The sequence below is a fragment of the Anomaloglossus baeobatrachus genome, chromosome 4, assembly GCF_048569485.1.
Source record: "Anomaloglossus baeobatrachus isolate aAnoBae1 chromosome 4, aAnoBae1.hap1, whole genome shotgun sequence".
Lineage (NCBI taxonomy): Eukaryota > Metazoa > Chordata > Amphibia > Anura > Aromobatidae > Anomaloglossus > Anomaloglossus baeobatrachus.
Window position 1 is genome coordinate 474896592 of NC_134356.1, and position 20026 is coordinate 474916617.

Genomic DNA, 20026 nt, shown 5'->3' on the forward strand with positions numbered 1-20026 from the left:
AGGGGTCACAGGTCATCACACCACCACACCCTACATCCCAGTTAGGAACACCAAAGCTACTAAAATCCTTGTTGCCTTCCTCCAGGGGCTGGTGATCACACCAGGGGGTGGGCCAGGCGGTTGGCTCCGCCCACCGAGGAGTTCACAGCCCTGGAGGCAGGAGGAACCAGGCAGATCAGTTTAGGAGAGTGAAGAGTCAAGATAGGTTTGGGAGGAGGAAGAGTGAGGAGTAAACAGTGGAGTTTGGTTAGGGAAGTGAAAGTGAAGTAGTAGTGGAGCAAAGAAGAAAAGAGTAAAAGTGAGAGGAGGAAAGCCTGAAGTTGGTCCGGCTGTGTGCAGGACAGAGTCAGCAAGGTTAGCAACAGCGGTGACAGTCTGGAGGGGGACTGCTCGGAGGTTGCTGGAAGGACCGCGGATGGGTAGTGGCCCGGCGGTCTGGAGCAGTATACAAAGACCAGTCAGCACCAGGGCAGGGGCCTCTCGGACCCCGGCAAGGCTAGGAGTCGCCGTGAATTTGCCAAATCCGTCAGTGAAGGGGACGTCTGTCTCCAAACAACCAAGTCCCGATTGAATGCAACAGTCCAACCATTGAGGAGAGACACCGCCACCGCCAGGGCACCAGTTTCTCAGGGCCAGCGCCTGCGGGCAAAGTAGGGCTCCTCCGGCCCATATCCAAGCCGGGGAGCGGGTTACCGGTGGGAACCCATCGCTACCAACACAGGAACATTAGGTGCAGGACAAAGGGACATCACCGTCACCTACTGGGAGAGCAAGTGCAGCCGTCCGTGGGAACCGTCTTTCCAGCCGTGTGTTTTACCGAAAACTGTGTCAACGTCTCAGACTGAGTGAGTACCACAGTGCCGCAAGGCACAGCGCTGCCCCCGCGTCCCTGCAACCCACCAAGCCCTGCATCTCCCACCTCATCACTGGGCCCCGGGATCACCAACCCCTACCCACGGAAGGGCAACACAACAACTGGCTGCTCCATACCATCCCTCCCGGGATCCCCGTACAGAGCAGCGGTGGTGTCAACCAAATCACCACAACCGTGGGTGGCGTCACGGACAATAAACAATCCCCACACCCAAAAACCCCCTTTCACTCACGGGCGAGGAGCGCCGCTGGAGTCCACGGGATCCGGCCCATCACTCGAGCCACCGAGCAGCAGCAGGCCGCAGCAGCCGTGGCAGCCGGACCTGAGCAGCAGTGGGAGAGTGCGGTGTCCCCTCCTCCGCCCGCGACATATATCTTTGTGTCTCTGTGTCTGTCTCTATCTGTGTCTGTCTGTCTCTCTATCTCTGTGTCTGTCTCTCTCTATCTCTGTGTCTGTCTGTCTCTTTATCCATCTGTCTCTTTCCCCGTCTGTCTCTTTCCCCGTCTGTCTCTTTTCCCGTCTGTCTCTTCCCCTGTCTGTCTCTTTCCCCATCTTTCCCTGTCTGTCTCTCTGTCTGTCTATATCTTTGTGTCTCTGTGTCTGTCTCTATCTGTGTCTGTCTGTCTTTCTATCTCTGTGTCTGTCTCTCTCTATCTGTGTCTGTCTGTCTCTTTATCCATCTGTCTCTTTCCCCGTCTGTCTCTTTCCCCGTCCGTCTCTTTCCCCGTCTGTCTCTTTCCCCGTCCATCTCTTTCCCCATCTGTCTCTTTCCCCGTCTGTCTTTATCCATCTCTTAATTTTCATGTATTTCATTTTTTCCAGATAGCTAAATGTATTTTTCATTGTTCATAGTATCCCTATAGCAGTAATGCTTTACCATTTTTCATGTTTATATTTTTGTAGTGGTCAGTGTGCAGCTTATCTGTATTATAGTTGAAAGTGTAGTAGTGTAGTGTAGGGAGAGTTTTTTACTGAAAAGGGGACAGTTTGTTATAGCGTGACAGTACCTGCTGGTAACAATAAACCAACAGTCTTTTTCAAAGCTAATTCTATAATAACACCGCTCTTAGCTGCATTTAGTGTGAGGCAAGCTGCTGAACAAGGGATAGTGTATTACAGACATGTAGGAAGTGATTCTAGCCTTCCAGATTGCTGCTACATAAAAATGTATTCTATTATCTAGTAATACCTTTCTTGTGTGCATTTAGTGTAGGTCATACTGCTGGAGAAGAGTGTATTAGAGGCATGTAGGCAGAGATTCTAGCCTTACCGACCGTGCTGCTGCTACATAAAAAAACTTTCCTATTCTCTTATAATACTGCTCTTAGCTGCACTTAGTATAGGTCAAGCTGCTGGAGTAGGGATAGTTTATTGGAGGCATGTAGGCAGGAATTCTAGCCTTACAGACCTTGCTGCTGCTACATAAAAATCTATTCTATTCTCTAATAATATTGCGCTTAGCTGCATTTAGTATAGGACAACTGATGGAGTAGCAATAGTGTATTAGAGGCATGTAGTCAGGGATTCTAGCCTTACAGACCTGGCCGCTACAAAATAAATCAATTCTTTTCTCTAATAATACTGCTCTCAGCTGCAATTAGTGTAGCGCAAGCTGCTGGAGAAGGGATAGTGTATTTAGATATGTAGGCCTGTATTCTAGCCTTACAGACCTTGCTTCTGCTACCTAAAAAATCAATTATAGTCTGTGATAATATCACTTTTAGCTGCTTTAGTTCTTTTAGTGTAGGGCAAGGTACTGGGGATAGTTTATTAGAGGCATGTAGGCAGGGGTTCTAGCCTTACACAGACCTTGTTGCTGCTATGTTAAACCAAAATTCCTTTTCAGGGCTAATTCAAATAAATTCTATTCTTTTATAATACCGCTCTTAGCTGCGATTAGTATAGGGCAAGCTGCTGAAGAATGAATATTGAATTAGAGTCAAGTAGGCAATGATTTTAACCTCACAAACCTTGCTGCTGCTGCTACGTATAAAATCTATTATATGCTCTACTAATACTACTCACCACTCTTAGCTGCATTAAGTGTAGGGACAGTGTCGAAAAGTGTCACCATTTCTCAAATGCTAATTTGATCGAAAGTAATTCTCTATTAACTGTATTGTAATTATGTTCAGCAGGAGATAGCTTCTTAAAAAAGAAGGTGCATAGACACAGTTTGCCAACAGATGGACCCTATAATACAGCTTCTACCCCACTTATGATGCATCAACCTCCACCGTAAAGGGTTGAGAAATATCAGGCTGTATTAATACTAGTGCCGATGAGAAGCATTTCTTTACACAATGAAATGTGTACAAGGCACCCTCAAATCAATTAGAAAAGTCCGTACCTTATTTAGTCATATCAGTCAAGGGTCTCGCTATGGCAGAAAAATTCTTCGTAAACTTCCTGTAATAATTGGCAAAACCTAAAAAACATTGCACAGCTTTAAGGTTCTTAGGACAGTCCCACTTCAATATAGCTTGCTAATTAGTGAGATCAATCCTAAAACCAGAAGCGAAAGTTCCTGAACGGCGAAGACACACTTTTCTAATTTTATATGGAACTTATTCTCTTTGAGAATTTGCATTACCCATCTAACATGTTTTATATGAGATCCAAAATCCTGTGAATATATGAGAATGTCATTGAGGTAAATGATAACAAATTTCTCTAATAGGTTAGCAACATCATTACTAGGGATGAGTGAATGTATTCGCCACTATTCGGTATCCAATAGATAATAGGGTATTCGCACTATTCGCTATCAGACGAATAAAACAGTATCCGCGCCGATACTTTCATTTTCATTTCTGAACTGGCACCGTTTTCCAGCCAATGAACCCATCTGATGTTGCTTGCCCTCAAGTTTATCCACTTCCATGCCTTTTGTTGATCATTCCAGCCTCTATGTATCTTTGCTGCAACATGCTGCTGACACTCTGTGACACTCTATGCTCAGTTTCCACTTCCGTCTGAGAACATCCTGCTTGAAACCTCGCATTGGCGACATACTATTGATCAATTGTTAGGCGTCTTCTTGGTCTCATGATATCAAATTGTGATCAGCATGATGAGGAGGACTGTAAAATACTAATTCTAATTGACCCTGAAATTTATTGGGGGATTCATGGATCAAACAAAATTTTGGTATTAAGCTCTTTGTTAGAGAACAGCAAGTTGTGTAAAAAGTACTGAAACGTTGAACAGTTGGAGATGTGCAAGCAAAAGTCACATTAGCCGCAGCCTTCTTTGTTGTGGTGTTACAGTGATTGGCTTGCCCGCACAGTGTCATAGGGGCTATATAAGCCAGCAACCATTTTGATCGGTCGTTCTCTCTCTCTATCAGTCGGTCTCTCCCTCTCTCTTTCATACTCACCGATCACCGGCGTGGCACTGCACAGCTATCACACTGCTCTGGCGCCTTCTCCAGCTTTTGAAAATGCCGGTCTCTCATTATTTCATCTCATATTCCCTGCTTCCCCCGCCCACCGGCGCCTATGATTGGTTGCATTCAAACGCGCCCCCACACTGAGGGACAACTGTCTCACTGCAACCAATCACAGCCACCGGTGGGCGGGTCTATGTAGTGCAGTAAAATAAATAAATAAATAATTAAAAAAAAACAGCATGCAGTCTCCCCCAATTTTGATACCAGCCAAGATAAAGCCACACGGCTGAAGGCTTGTATTCTCCGGATGGGGAGCCTCACGTTATGGGAAGCCCTCCAGCCTAAAAATATCAGCCAGCAGCCACCCAGAATTTTACCCCCTGTATTGTGGATTATGTTATGGACCGTTTGATTTGCTTGGAATATATATTCTTGGATTGCTCACTTATCTCTCGCTCTGTTGATTGTGTGATATGGGAGAAGGACCCCGTAACAACTGGTGGCAGCAATGGGATCAACAGAGCGCAGCCTAATGGAGATCCACCCACAGAATGAGTACAGAAACTGAACCGCATCCAGTCTACAGGAGAGAGCCAGAGATCTAGGCCTCAGCTGCAAGGGACTGAGTAAAGAGGCCTTAATTGATCTACTGGTGGGTACGAGCCAGTCCACCTCCTCCCAGATGTCTGAAAGACAAGCACTGGGGACGAGGATCCCTGCCCCAAAAAGTCAGTGGTTGGTATGGTTCAAAGAAGAGATGGCGGTTCTGAACTTGGGTGTATCTCAGGAGTATAAGGAGGAGGCTGCTCGCCGAGCACAGTGGAGACAAGAAGCAATGAAGCTTGGCAGAGAGAGTAATATGAGTTGGAGTGTAAACCCAGCGATCCGGGAGCCTGTACTGATCACCAGGGCAGACTTCAAGCCATTTCATGAGGCTTCCGAAGATGTGGAGGGGTTCTTCAAGGACTTTGAGCAGCAGTGTGCGGTGATGGAGGTTCCTCACTCTGGCTAGGTGCGTTTGTTAGTGGGACTCCTGAATGGAAGCCTGGCAGAGGCTTATCGCACCATTGACTCACAGCAGAACCGGGATTGCAATATTGTAGTTGTAAAGCGGATTATCCTGGATTACCATGCCGTCACCCCAGACTTATATAGGGCACAGTTCCGAGACCTCCCATGCACCACGGGGGGATCCTGTGTACTAAGTGGCAGATGTTGGTCTGGGCCTGGTAGGAGTTGGAACCCCGGTCTCAGGGGACAGTGTGAAGGGGCACAGACTGCCGAGGAGGGCAGCTGGTGGCCTTGAGCTATCACCGGGCAGGGGCGAGGGAACGACTGGGTACGTGGACCCCAGGCCGGAAATTAGCTTCACACGTTCTGGTAATTTACCCGACGGGGGTGAAGACTTCAAGTGTCATCCCCAACCTGCTCCAAAATCGGGGTACTAGCGCACCGATGGGATAGGACGTTCCCACTAAAGTCCAAAAAAATCCTATGCGTGAACCCTGAGAGCAAGCTCACTCCGTTAGCCATATGGGTGAGCGGGACCCGTAGAGTTTCATACCAACGGGTCCAATCGAGACTAAGGTGCCAGGGACAGGGCCACAGACCAACAACACCAAGGGCACGGATCCAGGTGTGCTCCCCGCAGACTACAGTGGTCTTCAGAATTCTGGTTTACAAGCTGTCAGTGTGGTTATTCTGGGACTGAGTGAGTACATTGGAAATCCCTGTACCTATCCCTCCACGGCACCCAAACACCATCTCAACCATCAACGGACCCCAGGACACAAACCCCCTACCCACGGAGAGGTTAAACATCAGGCTGCCGCACCATTGTCACCGGGCTCCCCAACGGCAGTGGTGGTCCCTCACATTACCACGCACCATGGGTGGCATCACGAACTTTACAAAAAAAACCTGTACATATCCCCCCCTTCTTTTAATCGAGTGGCCACGTGACCCCCGGGTCTGGAGACCCCTCGAGCCACCGTAGATCTGGATCCGAGCGGAAGCAGCTTGTACTGCTTGCCCGGGGGTAGTACGCCATTATACTCATCTCTCTACTGTGGCCCAGTACTGCAGCTCATTGTTCCACCAATATGTTCTTCAGACTTCTGTTTACTATTCCTTTTTCTATCTTCCTTCTGATCGGGTCTTCCATTCATTATACACCAGGCAATCATGTGAGCTGTAGTGCACGTCAATGGAGTGTCTACCCTCACATGACTGTATGCATTGTGCAGCACTTCAGTGATATGCATTGCAGCCTGGTAAAAAGAACCTGTTGCAGCAAGGAAGATAGAAATAAGAGAGAAGAAAATAGAAGAGAAAAAGGAAGATCAGTGGAGGAGAGACAGGATGGCTAAGGAGAGCTGAGCATATATATGTTTTTTAATCTTTTTCCAGCTGATTTAATTCACATTAAATTTATTCAAAGCAAATCAAATTTCTCAGAATTCAAATATGCCCAAAATGAATTTTGGGAGATTCCTTTAATTCTACGCACAAAATTTTGACGGATATAAAATAGAAGTGTACCGGCAATCAGATTATATAATATCTTGTTGGATGTTGATCTGTTTTCACACTGTAACCTTCCAGAGTCCTTTAAAGCTGAGGATAAGATACTTTAATTTGTCAATAAGACTTTCTCCAAAGATCAATAATGGTGCATGCACCATGAAATGCACTAGATGCAACTTCAATCTTGTATAGTACCTGAAAATGTTTTGCCTTTATAGGTGGAACAATTCCTGCAGGGTGTAATGATGTCAACAAGGTTATCTCCGGAAATCTGAAAGAGTGGTGTATAGAAGAATATAGGGCTCGTTCAATGGGTAGTTCATGACATTTCACAAACTGATGAAATTCTATCTGTTTTCACTGGGAGATTTAGTGAGAGGATACGGCCTTGTCCGCTGAGAGTTACATATGCGATCTAAGGTCAGTTTACTTTGTGGTGATTCATACAGTAAGTCTAGTAGTACAGCTGTTATGTTTTGAAGAATTGGTATATAATAACAGAAAAGCTTTAAACCAATACAAAAGACACTATAGATGTGATTACCTTAAGTACATATATTCAGAGATCATGTTGAACAATCAAATTTTTTTCTACTCCATACGATTATTTGGGATAAAATAAAATGACCACCAAGTAAACTTTTTACTTGAACTAATTTTAAGATAGAGTTGAAAAAATCTGACAGTGGCTACGAAGAATATACAATTTTTATATTTTATGACAAAGTAAACCTAACAAAAAAAAAAATATTTTAGAGGGGGTTATCCACTATCTGGACTACCCTTTCTTAAATACATGTGCCCCATGAGTAAAATAGGAATCTATATATATAATTGCCTTATTCTGTCTGTCTGTCTGTCATGCTCCAAAATTGTGTCACCGTGACATGTCCTTACGGTGACACAAAGCTGATTGGCCGCTGGGCTCGCCATGGCCCCGCCCCCCCACACGGATTGGCCTCTCGCCCCGGCTCTCTGCAGGCCCCGCCCCCTCACGCAATGCACGCTCGCTCTGGCCCAACTGACACGGGGCTCCGATTCCCAGGTGAGTACACACACACATCAGATCACACTCACTCTCACACTCACTCTCACACACACCTCACACATCACAACATGCTGGGATATCGCTTGCTTCTACACCGGCTCCGTCAGGATCCCAGCAGCGCCACACATAACCTTGCGATGCTGGGATCTTGACGGAGGCCGTGAACGCTGGTAACCATTATACACATCGGGTAACTAAGGTCCCTTAGTTACCCGATGTGTATCATAGTTACCAGTGTACACCGGCTCACACTCACTCTCACACACACCTCACACACACATCACATCGCATCCACACATCAAGGTCCTGCAGCTGCGGAACATACATAACATAACAGCACACACACACACACATACACACACAAATCAGATCACACTCACACACACCTCACACATCACATCGCATCCAAATACTCACAACATCCTGGGATATCGCTTGCTTCTCGGCAGCGATACTGTGCTGTTGTGAGCTTCCAGGACCTGACGGAGGATCACATGGCCAGAAGCATGTGATATCCTCGGATGTTGTGAGTATCAGCGCGTATGTGCGATTTCGTCAGTGTCTGTGTGTGTGAGTGTATGCGATCGGGTGTGTGTGAGTGTATGCGATCGGGTGGGTGTGAGTGTATGCGATCGGGTGGGTGTGAGTGTATGCGATCGGTTGTGGGTGAGTGGATGCGATCGGGTGTGTGTGAGTGGATGCGATCGGGTGGGTGTGTGAGTGGATGCGATCGGGTGTGGGTGAGTGTCGGCAGAGGAGCACGGCGTGCTGGAGGAGGCTGGGAGCAGAGAGGCTGATCTTGGGGAAGGCTGGGAGGAGAGAGGCTGATGCTGAGGGAGGCTGGAAGGAGAGAGGCTGAGCAAACGTGCTCCATCCGCCATACTGCGCACTCCCCATCGTGCTGCATCCCCCATGCTGCGCACTCCCAAACGTGCTCCATCCGCCATGCTGCGCACTCCCAAAAGTGCTCCATCCGCCATGCTGCGCCCTCCCAAACGTTCTCCATCCGCCATGCTACGCACCCCCATCATGCTCCATCCGCCATGCTGCGCACTCCCAAACGTGCTCCATCCGCCATGCTGCGCACTCCCAAACGTGCTCCATCCGCCATGCTGCGCACTCCCAAACGTGGTCCATCCGCCATGCTGCGCACTCCCAAACGTGGTCCATCCGCCATGCTGCGCACTCCCAAACGTGCTCCATCCGCCATGCTGCGCACTCCCAAACGTGCTCCATCCGCCATACTGCGCACTCCCAAACGTGCTCCATCCGCCATACTGCGCACTCCCCATCGTGCACCATCCGGCATGCTGCGCACTCCCAAGCAGATGGAGCATGATGGGGGGTGCGCAGCATGGCGGATGGAGCACGTTTGGGAGTGCGCAGCATGGCGGATGGAGCACGTTTGGGAGTGCGCAGCATGACGGATGGAGCACGTTTGGGAGTGCACAGCATGACGGATGGAGCACGTTTGGGAGTGCGCAGCATGCCGGATGGTGCACGATGGGGAGTGCGCAGTATGGCGGATGGAGCACGTTTGGGAGTGCGCAGTATGGCGGATGGAGCACGTTTGGGAGTGCGCAGCATGGCGGATGGAGCACGTTTGGGAGTGCGCAGCATGGCGGATGGACCACGTTTGGGAGTGCGCAGCATGGCGGATGGAGCACGTTTGTGAGTGCGCAGCATGGCGGATGGAGCACGTTTGGGAGTGCGCAGCATGGCGGATGGAGCACGTTTGGGAGTGCGCAGCATGGCGGATGGAGCACGTTTGGGAGTGCACAGCATGCCGGATGGTGCACGATGGGGAGTGCGCAGTATGGCGGATGGAGCACGTTTGGGAGTGCGCAGCATGGCGGATGGAGCACGTTTGGGAGTGCGCAGCATGGCGGATGGACCACGTTTGGGAGTGCGCAGCATGGCGGATGGAGCACGTTTGGGAGTGCGCAGCATGGCGGATGGAGCACGTTTGGGAGTGCGCAGCATGGCGGGTGGAGCACGTTTGGGAGTGCGCAGCATGGCGGATGGAGCATGATAGGGGGTGCGCAGCATGGTGGATGGAGTACGTTTGGGAGTGCGCAGCATGGCGGATGGAGCACGTTTGGGAGTGTGCAGCATGGCGGATAGAGCACGATGGGGAGTGCGCAGAATGGCGGATGGAGCACGTTTGGGAGTGCGCAGCATGGGGGATGCAGCACGATGGGGAGTGCGCAGTATGGCGGATGGAGCACGTTTGTGAGTGCGCAGCATGGCGGATGGACCACGTTTGGGAGTGCGCAGCATGGCGGATGGAGCACGTTTGGGAGTGCGCAGCATGGGGAATGCAGCACGATGGTGGGTGCGCAGCATGGGGGATGGAGCACGATGAGAGGTGCACACCTCCCCCCAACACACACACACACGCGCACTGCACAACACACACACACTAGGAATCACAAACAATGCCCTACACAGACACTCACACACACAGACAACGCTGCACACACAAATATACACACATACCGCACAACACACACATTGCTCAAAACATACCTCCCCCCAAAACACACCACACACACACAAACCGCACAACACACACACACACACAACGCTACAGACACACAGCGCTCCACAAACAACGCAACACACATACAACACCGCTCTCACCCCCCGCGACACTCAGAACATGTACAGCGCCCTACACAAACACTTGGTAACTACACACAACAACATCTATATATATATATATATATATATATATAACAAAAATCATACATGAACTACACAATACGTAAATTCTAGAATACCCGATGCGTAGAATCGGGCCACCTTCTAGTAGGTTATAATCACCTTCCAGATCTTTGCGTTTCCAGCAATGTCGAGGCGGGGGCTCCTGGCGCTCACGTTACGTTATGTTAGGTGAGCATTGCATCCAATCAATGGTTGCTAATTGGCTGCTGCTAATGAATATTCTATCAGAGAAGATACCTGCTATAATGAATTGGTAAAGTCTGCAGCTGGTCAGTGGCCACACTCATGATATAATGTAAAGAACAAAAGGTATTTTTTTAAGCAGTCTAGTAAATATGCTTGGTAACTCTTTGAAGACTTTTATTCTATTACCATAGAGCATTTCTTGAGTTCCAATATAATGTGTGAAATCGCCACAGCTAAATAGCACCAAATATTAACTCTTCTGGTGTTTGATTAAAGGGAACCAACCAGCACAATTGTCATATATAAAGTAAAGCCAATGCTATACTCGCACTCTGATGCTGAATGTAAGCATACCTTTTGTTTTGAGATTGGAGGTTTTATTTCAGAAATATGTGAAAGTAAAGTTTCAGCAATACACTCCTATTTGATTGACAGGTGCAACAGAAAGGGAATATGTGGGTTGGGTCTTGCTATCTATTTCCGCCCCTACCTGCATTTCCTCCCCTTTCATCATCACAGATGTTAATTCTGGCACAGACAGACTGGGTGGGAATAGATAGCAAGACCCGACCCACATATTCCCTTCCTGTTGCACCTGTCAATCAAATACCAGTGCATTGCTGGAACTTTTCATGCACATATTTCTGAAAGAAAACATCCAATCTCTGAACAAAAGGTATGCTTAGATTCATCATCCTATTGCCAGTATAGCACTGGCTTTACTTTATATATGAAAAATCCTGCTGGTTGGCTCCCTTAAAGTAATGCCTCATAATATATCAATTCTGGAATAGCTTTCATTGAATAGATTTAATTGCTTGTTTCCTCTGAAATGTAATTGGATATTCTATTCTTCCTATCAATTGACTACATATTCACAGACTCTGAAACTTTTGAATAAGAGCACAAAGTTGTACACTGTGTAGAAACACACCCTCTTGGCAAAATGAAAAAGTTATTTCAATATAGTCATACATTTCCTGGATAAATAACTCAGGTATAAGGCAATGTAGACCTGCATGAAAAATTTACTACCACAGAAATGTCTTGACATCTGACAGACTCTCCTTAATCATCTACTAAGTAATGTGTTTGCTTCTTGTGTGAACGTTTTATCTTCACCACTTCTTGTCACACTGTCCACTGTATCAGTGTATTAAGAGAGAACCCTTTCCAATCACTGAAAGGTGTAAGGTTTAATTATGACACAGCTAATGGTTTGTTTCCCACTGAGTCACATCTGATACTAGGCAAATAAAGATTAATTACAGAAAAGATCTTCTGAAGATTGGAAAATGCTGCTGTGCACATGGTGATTTTTAAGAATGTAATGAAAAATGTAATTACCAAATAAATTAAATTGATTCTGTTCTACTGCAGATAATAAGCAGAAGTCTGTGATTTTTAAATAATACATTTTGTTACATGTAATAATAATATATTACTATAGGGTATAAAATAGAAGCTGAAAAAATCCAATCTGTATGGACAAAGTATATAGACAGCAGACATCATTCCTTGTATACTTTCTGTAGACCCCCTTCCAAAACTACAGGTGATAGTATGAAGTTTTATTTCATTTTGGGGGTACAAAAACTTTTTTTTTTCTGGGACTACTTTCCACAAGATTTTCCACGTCTATGGAAATTTGTGCCAACTGAGCCAAAGAAGCATGTGTGAGGTTAGCCACTAATAATGGACTCTGATTTTGATTTTGGCTTGATGTTGGTGTTCTACTTCATCCTAAATGTATTTAATGGGATTGAGGTCAAGGTAAAAGAGGAAAATAATTTATATATTTTTTGCCTTAAATACAATGGAAATGTGACATCTTTAACTTTTTGCCTTTTAGACATCAATTCTCTTAACTTGCTTAACTGTTCATGAAAACAGTAGTTTTGACCAGGTGTGCCCAACCTTTTGCATGCCATTGTAGACAGCATGAGCTGCTGAGCTCAGTGATTGAATGCAGAGATCATATGTTCAATATAAATAAAATTGGTATAGCTGAAAACGCCATCTTGTCCTCCAAAAATCTAACCACCTTACAGCTCCGTCAGAGAAAAAATAATAAAGTTATAGCTCTCAGAATACAGCAAGGCAAAAACTTTTTTTTCTAAAAAAGTTTTTATGGTGTAAAAGAGCCAAAACATGAAAATATATGTATAAATGGGGTATCACTGTAATTGTTCTGACCTAAAGGATAAAACTGTATCATCACGTTTATGACACAGTGAAAAGCGTAAAAAAATAAACAAAAAACTATTTCTGAATTGCTTTTTCTTCACAATTCTGCCTCACAAAAAGAGGAACAGAAAGCGACCAAAAAAATATTATGTGGCCCAATATGGTACCAATAAAACACTGTCAGTTTGGGATCCCTGTATACTGTTCTGATATATTTTTCTTTAATTTGCTGCTTGTGCTGCCAACATATTGTTTACTACACATATTGCAAAGAATGATATACTGTATATTACATAAGTTGCCTATGATTAAGGACGCTCTTTTGCGTCGTAAACGCATCAAGGTCTTCTGAATATGGATGGACTTTTTTAATACCATGTAAAAATAAAGAAAGAAATTATTTTACGTTAGATGAGCCGATATCTTTTCCTTCTATTCAAGTTATAGTCCACCTGGTGGACTTTATATCGTTGTACTCCATGGATGTGTGGTGACCTATTCCATTGGGCATATCAAGCTTTCCTCCACTTAGTCTACATAAATTGTTTTGCAATTGAAGAAAGTGTTCACTAAATTTTTATTGGTAGCACAAGAGGAAAAACTATTTTTAAGGCCAAATCTACACATTTTGCATCTAGAATTTGCACGCAGGAAAAAACCACTAACCCCTTCACCCCCGGCCACTAAAACACCCTAATGACCGGGCCATTTTTTGCAATTCTGACCAGTTTCACTTTGACAAGTTATAACTCTGGAACGCTTCAACGGATCCCGGCGATTCTGACATTGTTTTTTTGTGACATATTGTACTTCATGATAGTGTTAAATTTAGGCTGATATTTTTTGCATTTATTGGTGAAAATTTTGGAAATTTGGCGAAAATTTTGAAAATTTTGCAATTTTTAAACTTTGAAATTTTATGCCTATAAATCTGGGAGATATGTCACACAAAATAGTTACTAAATAACATTTTCCACTTGTCTACTTTACACCAGCGCAATTTTCGAAACAAAATTTTTTTTCGTTAGGAAGTTAGAAGGGGTCAAAGTTCATCAGCAATTTCTCATTTTTCCAACAAAATTTACAAAACCATTTTTTTTAGGGACCACATCACATTTGAGGTGACTTTGAGAGGCCTAGGTGACAGAAAATACCCCAAAGTGACCCCATTCTAAAAACTGCACCCCTCACACTGCTCAAAACCAAATCTAAGAAGTCTATTAACCCTTTAGGTACTTCACAGGAACCAAAGCCATGTGGAAGGAAAAAATTAAAATTTTACTTTTTTACATGAAAATGTTATTTTAGCCATAAAAATTTACATTTTCACAAGGGAGAAAAGAGAAAGTGCACCCTACAATTTATTGTGCAATTTCTCCTGAGTACGCTGATACCCCATGTGTGGTAAAAATCAATTGTTTGGGCGCACGGCAGAGCTCGGAAGGTAAGGAGCGCCATTCGAATTTTTGAAAGCAAAATTAGCTGGACTAATTGGACGCCATGTCGGGTTTGGAGACCCGTTGAGGTGCCTAAACAATGGAGCTTCCACACAAGTGACCCCATTTTGGAAACTAGAGCCCTCATGGAATTTATCTAGATGTTTAGTGAGCACTTTGAACCCCTGGGGGCTTCACAGAAGTTTATTACATTGTGCCGAGAAAATATATATTTTTTTTTTAACCACAAAATTGTTACTTCAACCAGGTAGCTTTTTTTTTCACAAGGGTATTAGGAAAAAACATACCATAAAACGTATTGTGCAATTTCTCCTGAGTACGCCGATATCTCATATGTGGTGGAAATCAATTGTTTGGGCGCACAGCAGGGCTCAGAAGGCAAGGAGGGCCATTTGACTTTTCGAACGCAAAATTATCTGGAATCGTTAGCGGATGCCATGTTGCGTTTGGAGACCCCCTGAGGTGCCTGAAATATGGAGCACCCCCACAAGTGACCCCATTTTGGAAACTAGACCCCTCATGGAATTTATCTAGATGTTTAGTGAGCACTTTGAACCCCTGGGGGCTTCACAGAAGTTTATTACATTGTGCTGAGAAAATATTTTATTTTTTTTACCACAAAATTGTTACTTCAATCAGGTAGCTTTTTTTAACAAGGGTATTAGGAAAAAACACACAATAAAACGTATTGAGCAATTTCTCCTGAGTACGCCGATATCTCATATGTGGTGGAAATCAATTGTTTGGGTGCACAGCAGGGCTCAGAAGGCAAGGAGTGCCATTTGACTTTTCGAACGCAAAATTGTCTGGAATCGTTAGCGGATGCCATGTTGCGTTTGGAGACCCCCTGAGGTGCCTAAACAATGGAACACCCCCACAAGTGACCCCATTTTTGAAACTAGACCCCTCATGGAATTTATGTAGATGTTTAGTGAGCACTTTGAACCCCTGGGGGCTGCACAGAAGTTTATTACATTGTGCCGAGAAAATATATATTTTTTTAAACACAAAATTGTTACTTCAACCAGGTAGCTTTTTTTTTCACAAGGGTATTAGGAAAAAACACACAATAAAACGTATTGTGCAATTTCTCCTGAGTACGCCGATATCTCATATGTGGTGGAAATCAATTGTTTGGGCGCACAGCAGGGCTCAGAAGGCAAGGAGGGCCATTTGACTTTTCGAACGCAAAATTGTCTGGAATCGTTAGCGGATGCCATGTTGCGTTTGGAGACCCCCTGTGTGCCTAAACAGTGGAAACCCCCCACATGTGACCCCATTTTGGAAACTAGACCCCTCATGGAATTTATCTAGATGTTTAGTGAGCACCTTTATCCCCCAGGTGCTTCACATTAGATTGGAACATTGAGCCGAGAAAATAAAAAAATCATATTTTCTCAACAAAAATGTTCTTTGAGCTAAAAATTTTTAATTTTCCCAAGCATATCAGGAAAAATTGCCCCATATAATTTGTTGTGCAATTTCTCCTGAGCACGCAGATACCCCATATGTGGTGGAAAACCACTGTTTAGGCGCATGGCAGGGCTCAGACGGGAAGAAGTGACATTTTGGAGTGCAGATTTTGAGGAATGATCTGCAGGTGTCAAGTCGCATTTGGAGAGCCCCTGATGTGCCTAAACAGTGGAAACCCCCCACATGTGACCCCATTTTGGAAACTAGACCCCTCATGGAATTTATCTAGATGTTTAGTGAGCACCTTTATCCCCCAGGTGCTTCACATTAGATTGGAACATTGAGCCGAGAAAATAAAAAAATCATATTTTCTCAACAAAAATGTTCTTTGAGCTAAAAATTTTTAATTTTCCCAAGCATATCAGGAAAAATTGCCCTGTATAATTTCTTGTGCAATTTCTCCTGAGTACGCAGATACCCCATATGTGGTGGAAAACCACTGTTTAGGCGCATGGCAGGGCTCAGACGGGAAGAAGTGACAATTTGGAGTGCAGATTTTGAGGAATGATCTGCGGGTGTCAAGTCGCATTTGGAGAGCCCCTGATGTGCCTAAACAGTGGAAACCTCCCACATGTGACCCCAATTTGGAAACTAGAACCCCCAAGGAACCTATGTAGATATGTGCTGAGCATTTTGAACCCCCATGTCCCCCATATTGATCCAGAGGAAGGCAAAAACCCCATGCATCAAAAACTCCACATTAGGGGAAAAATTCCTTCCCGACTCCTCATATGGCAATCAGACTAGTTCCCTGGATCAATGCCCCATCCCAAAATTAGTGTTGCGTCTTGAAGATGAAAGTATGTGTTTTTATTACGGGAGTGAACGTCAGGTTGGCATGTGTTGGAGATAATGTCAAGTTGGCATGGGAGTGCTTTTTTTTTTTTTTGTTTTTAATTTTTTTTTTTTGGCTGTGTGTGTTATGTGAGTTGAGGGGAATAAGTCAGAATGGTAAGTGTGAGTGCCGTTTTTTTTTTGTGTGTGTATGTTGTGTGAGTTGTGGGGAGTATGTCAGGTTGGCATGTATGTGTGGTAGATTCTGAAACAGTCCGGGATGCAGAGTCCAGGTGTGTCGGGGCAGGTGTCGCATTGCCATGTTGTGTCCTTTCTAATCCCGTTCCTGTGGCACACTCTACACCTTCTCTGTGTCCTACCTTTTCTGGCTGCTTGCGGGACCTTGCCTGGGAAATGTTGCCCTCATACAAAACGAGAACCTTCAGTTCCAGAGGTACTGGGGGCCGCTGCCTCCTGATCTCCAAACATCTGGGCCTTGACCACTACCTCCTGGAAGTGAAGGAAGGTGTTGGTGCTGCCTGCACATCGTGATAGCACGAACGCATTGTACAGTGCCATCTGTACGAGGTGCACAGCCAGCTTCTTGTACCACACCTTAGCCTTTCGTGCTGCACTGTAGGGCTGGAGGACTTGATCAGAGAGATCAACTCCCCCCATGTACCGGTTGTACCCCAGGGCACAGTTAGGTTTCTGGACCTGTGAAAGAGAACCCCGAACTGTGGTGGTGGTGGTGCCAGGATCATGGATTGTGGTCAAGAAAAAGACGTCCCTCTTGTCTCTGAACTTGACCACAAGCATGTTGTCGCTACACTGGGCTCTGCTCTCGCCCTTTCGGAGCAGCTGCCCAGTTAGCGACGTAGGGAGACCCCTCTGGTTTCTGCGCACAGTACCGCACACTGCAGTAGCTCTGGCAGAGAGGGATCTGAATAGTGGGATGCTGGTATAAAAGTTATCAACATACAAGTGATAACCCTTATCCAGCAGTGGGTGCACCAAATCCCACACTATTTTCCCACTCACCCCCAGAGAAGGTGGGCATTCTGGGGGTTCGATCTGGGTGTCTTTTCCCTCATAAACTCTAACCCTGAGAGTATACCCTGAGGTACTCTCGCAGAGTTTATAGAGTTTGATTCCATACCTGGCCCTTTTGTTGGGCAGGTACTGACGGAATCCCAGCCTTCCCTTGAAGTGGATGAGGGTTTCATCCACGCAGATTTCCCTTTCGGGAATGTACACTTCAGCAAATTTGTTGCTGAAGTGATCGATGACCGGACGAATTTTGAAAAGTCTTTCAAAATTCGGGTCATCTCGGGGAAGACACTCCGAATTGTCCCTGAAATGGAGAAATTTATGGATTGACTCGAAACGGTGACGGGTCATTACCATGCGAAATACTGGAGTGTTATATAAAATATCTACACTCCAGTATTGGCGGATTTCAGGCTTCTTCACCAACCCCATATGAAGAACCAGACCCCAGAACTTCATCATTTCAACTGCGTCAATGGGAGACCAGTCAGAAAATGAGGAAGCAGCGTTTTGAGCCAAAAAACGTTCGGCGTACAAATTGGTTTGCACCACCATGAGACTTATGAACTGCTCAGTGAAAAAGACTTTGAAAAAACCTAGTTCACTGAGGTTGGCAGTCTCAAACTGGATTCCTGATTGGGGGATGAAATCCGGAATCCGTGGTGCAAAGTTTGCAGGGGCCAGGGCCAGAGGGAATCACTAGTGCTAGGCTGGGGGGCACTAGCACTAGTGCTGGTTTGGGGGGCAGTAGCACTAGTGCTGGATTGGGGGCAGTAGCACTAGTGCTGGATTGGGGGGCAGTAGCACTAGTGCTGGATTGGGGGGCAGTAGCACTAGTGCTGGATTGGGGGTCACTCACTCTTGGCTGATGTCCACTTCTTCTTCTGCGGCTTCTTCGTACTACTTGTTCTTCACTGAAGGAGGAGGAAGAGGAGTCGGAGTGGGAGGAGTACAAGAATGTGGGGTCTTCTCCCTCACTCTCGGTTTCGGAGGCAATATGGTCATATGCCTCCTGGGCTGAAAAAAGTTGTGGTCGGGATGAGCGGCGCAAGTGGGACATTGTGTAGGGTGTGTGGGGCGTGGAAAAAAAACAAAAAAACCAACAAACTAAACTTTATTAGTGTGTGTGTGTGTGTGTGTGTGTTTCTTTATTTTCTTTGAGTATACAAATAAAAAATCTAGAAAGAAAAAGAAAATAACTAGATTTAAAATTTGGAATCATAAAAAAGAAACATACTAAAAAGGCGTCCGTAAGAGAAGAAAAAAAAAATCCTGCGCTAAACTGAGCTCGGACGCAGATCCGTGATATGCATCATGGATCTGCGCTCGGCGGATAAGGTGCAAAAAGCAATCACTGATACGGGAAAAAAAAAAAAATCCTGCGCTAAACTGAGCTCGGACGCAGATCCGTGATATGCATCATGGATCTGCGCTCGGCGGATAAGGTGTAAAAAGCAATCACTGATACGGGAAAAAAAAAAAAAATCCTGCGTTAAACTGAGCTCGGACGCAGATCCGTGATCTGCATCATGGATCTGCGCTCGGCGGATAAGGTGTAAAAAGCAATCACTGATACGGGGAAAAAAAAAAAAAAATCCTGCACTAAACTGAGCTCGGACGCAGATCTGTGATATGCATCATGGATCTGCGCTCGGCGGCTGCAGGACGCACAGACAGATGAAATACAAAAAAAAAAAAAGCAACAAGGGAAAAAAAATAAATAAAATAAAATAAATTATACTCACAGGACCAGCAGGAATATCAGTCACCAGACTGCAGAAGGTACAGAAGGAAGCTAGGACCCAGGGAGGACGCAGATGAGTCTGGATGACGAAGACGTCAGATACCCAGGCAGGAGGATCCAGACAGCGGCAGCAGCAGGTAAGGGGACGACAGGAGGGGACAGGAGAAGCCGAGGGGGGGACACGAGAAGCCGAGGGGGGGTGTCACAGAGCGATCAGAGTGGGGGAAGGGGCAGATCAGGCAGCGCCGGCTGCAAAGATCAGGCAGCGGAAGGTGGCGATGGCAGCAGAGATGGGGGGGGGGGGCAGCAGAGATCGGGGAGGGCAGCAGAGATCGGGGGGGCAGCAGAGATCGGGGGGGGAGCAGAGATCGGGGGGGCAGCAGAGATCGGGGGGGGCAGCACAGATCACGCGGCGGCTGAGCTAAGGTCGTGCACCGGGAAAGGTGGCGACGGAAGCGGAGATCAGGAGGGGGCAGCAGAGATCGGAGGGGGCAGCAGAGATCGGGGGGGCAGCAGAGATCGGGGGGGCAGCAGAGATCGGGGGGGCAGCAGAGATACGGGGACAGCACAGATCACTGGGGAGCAGCGG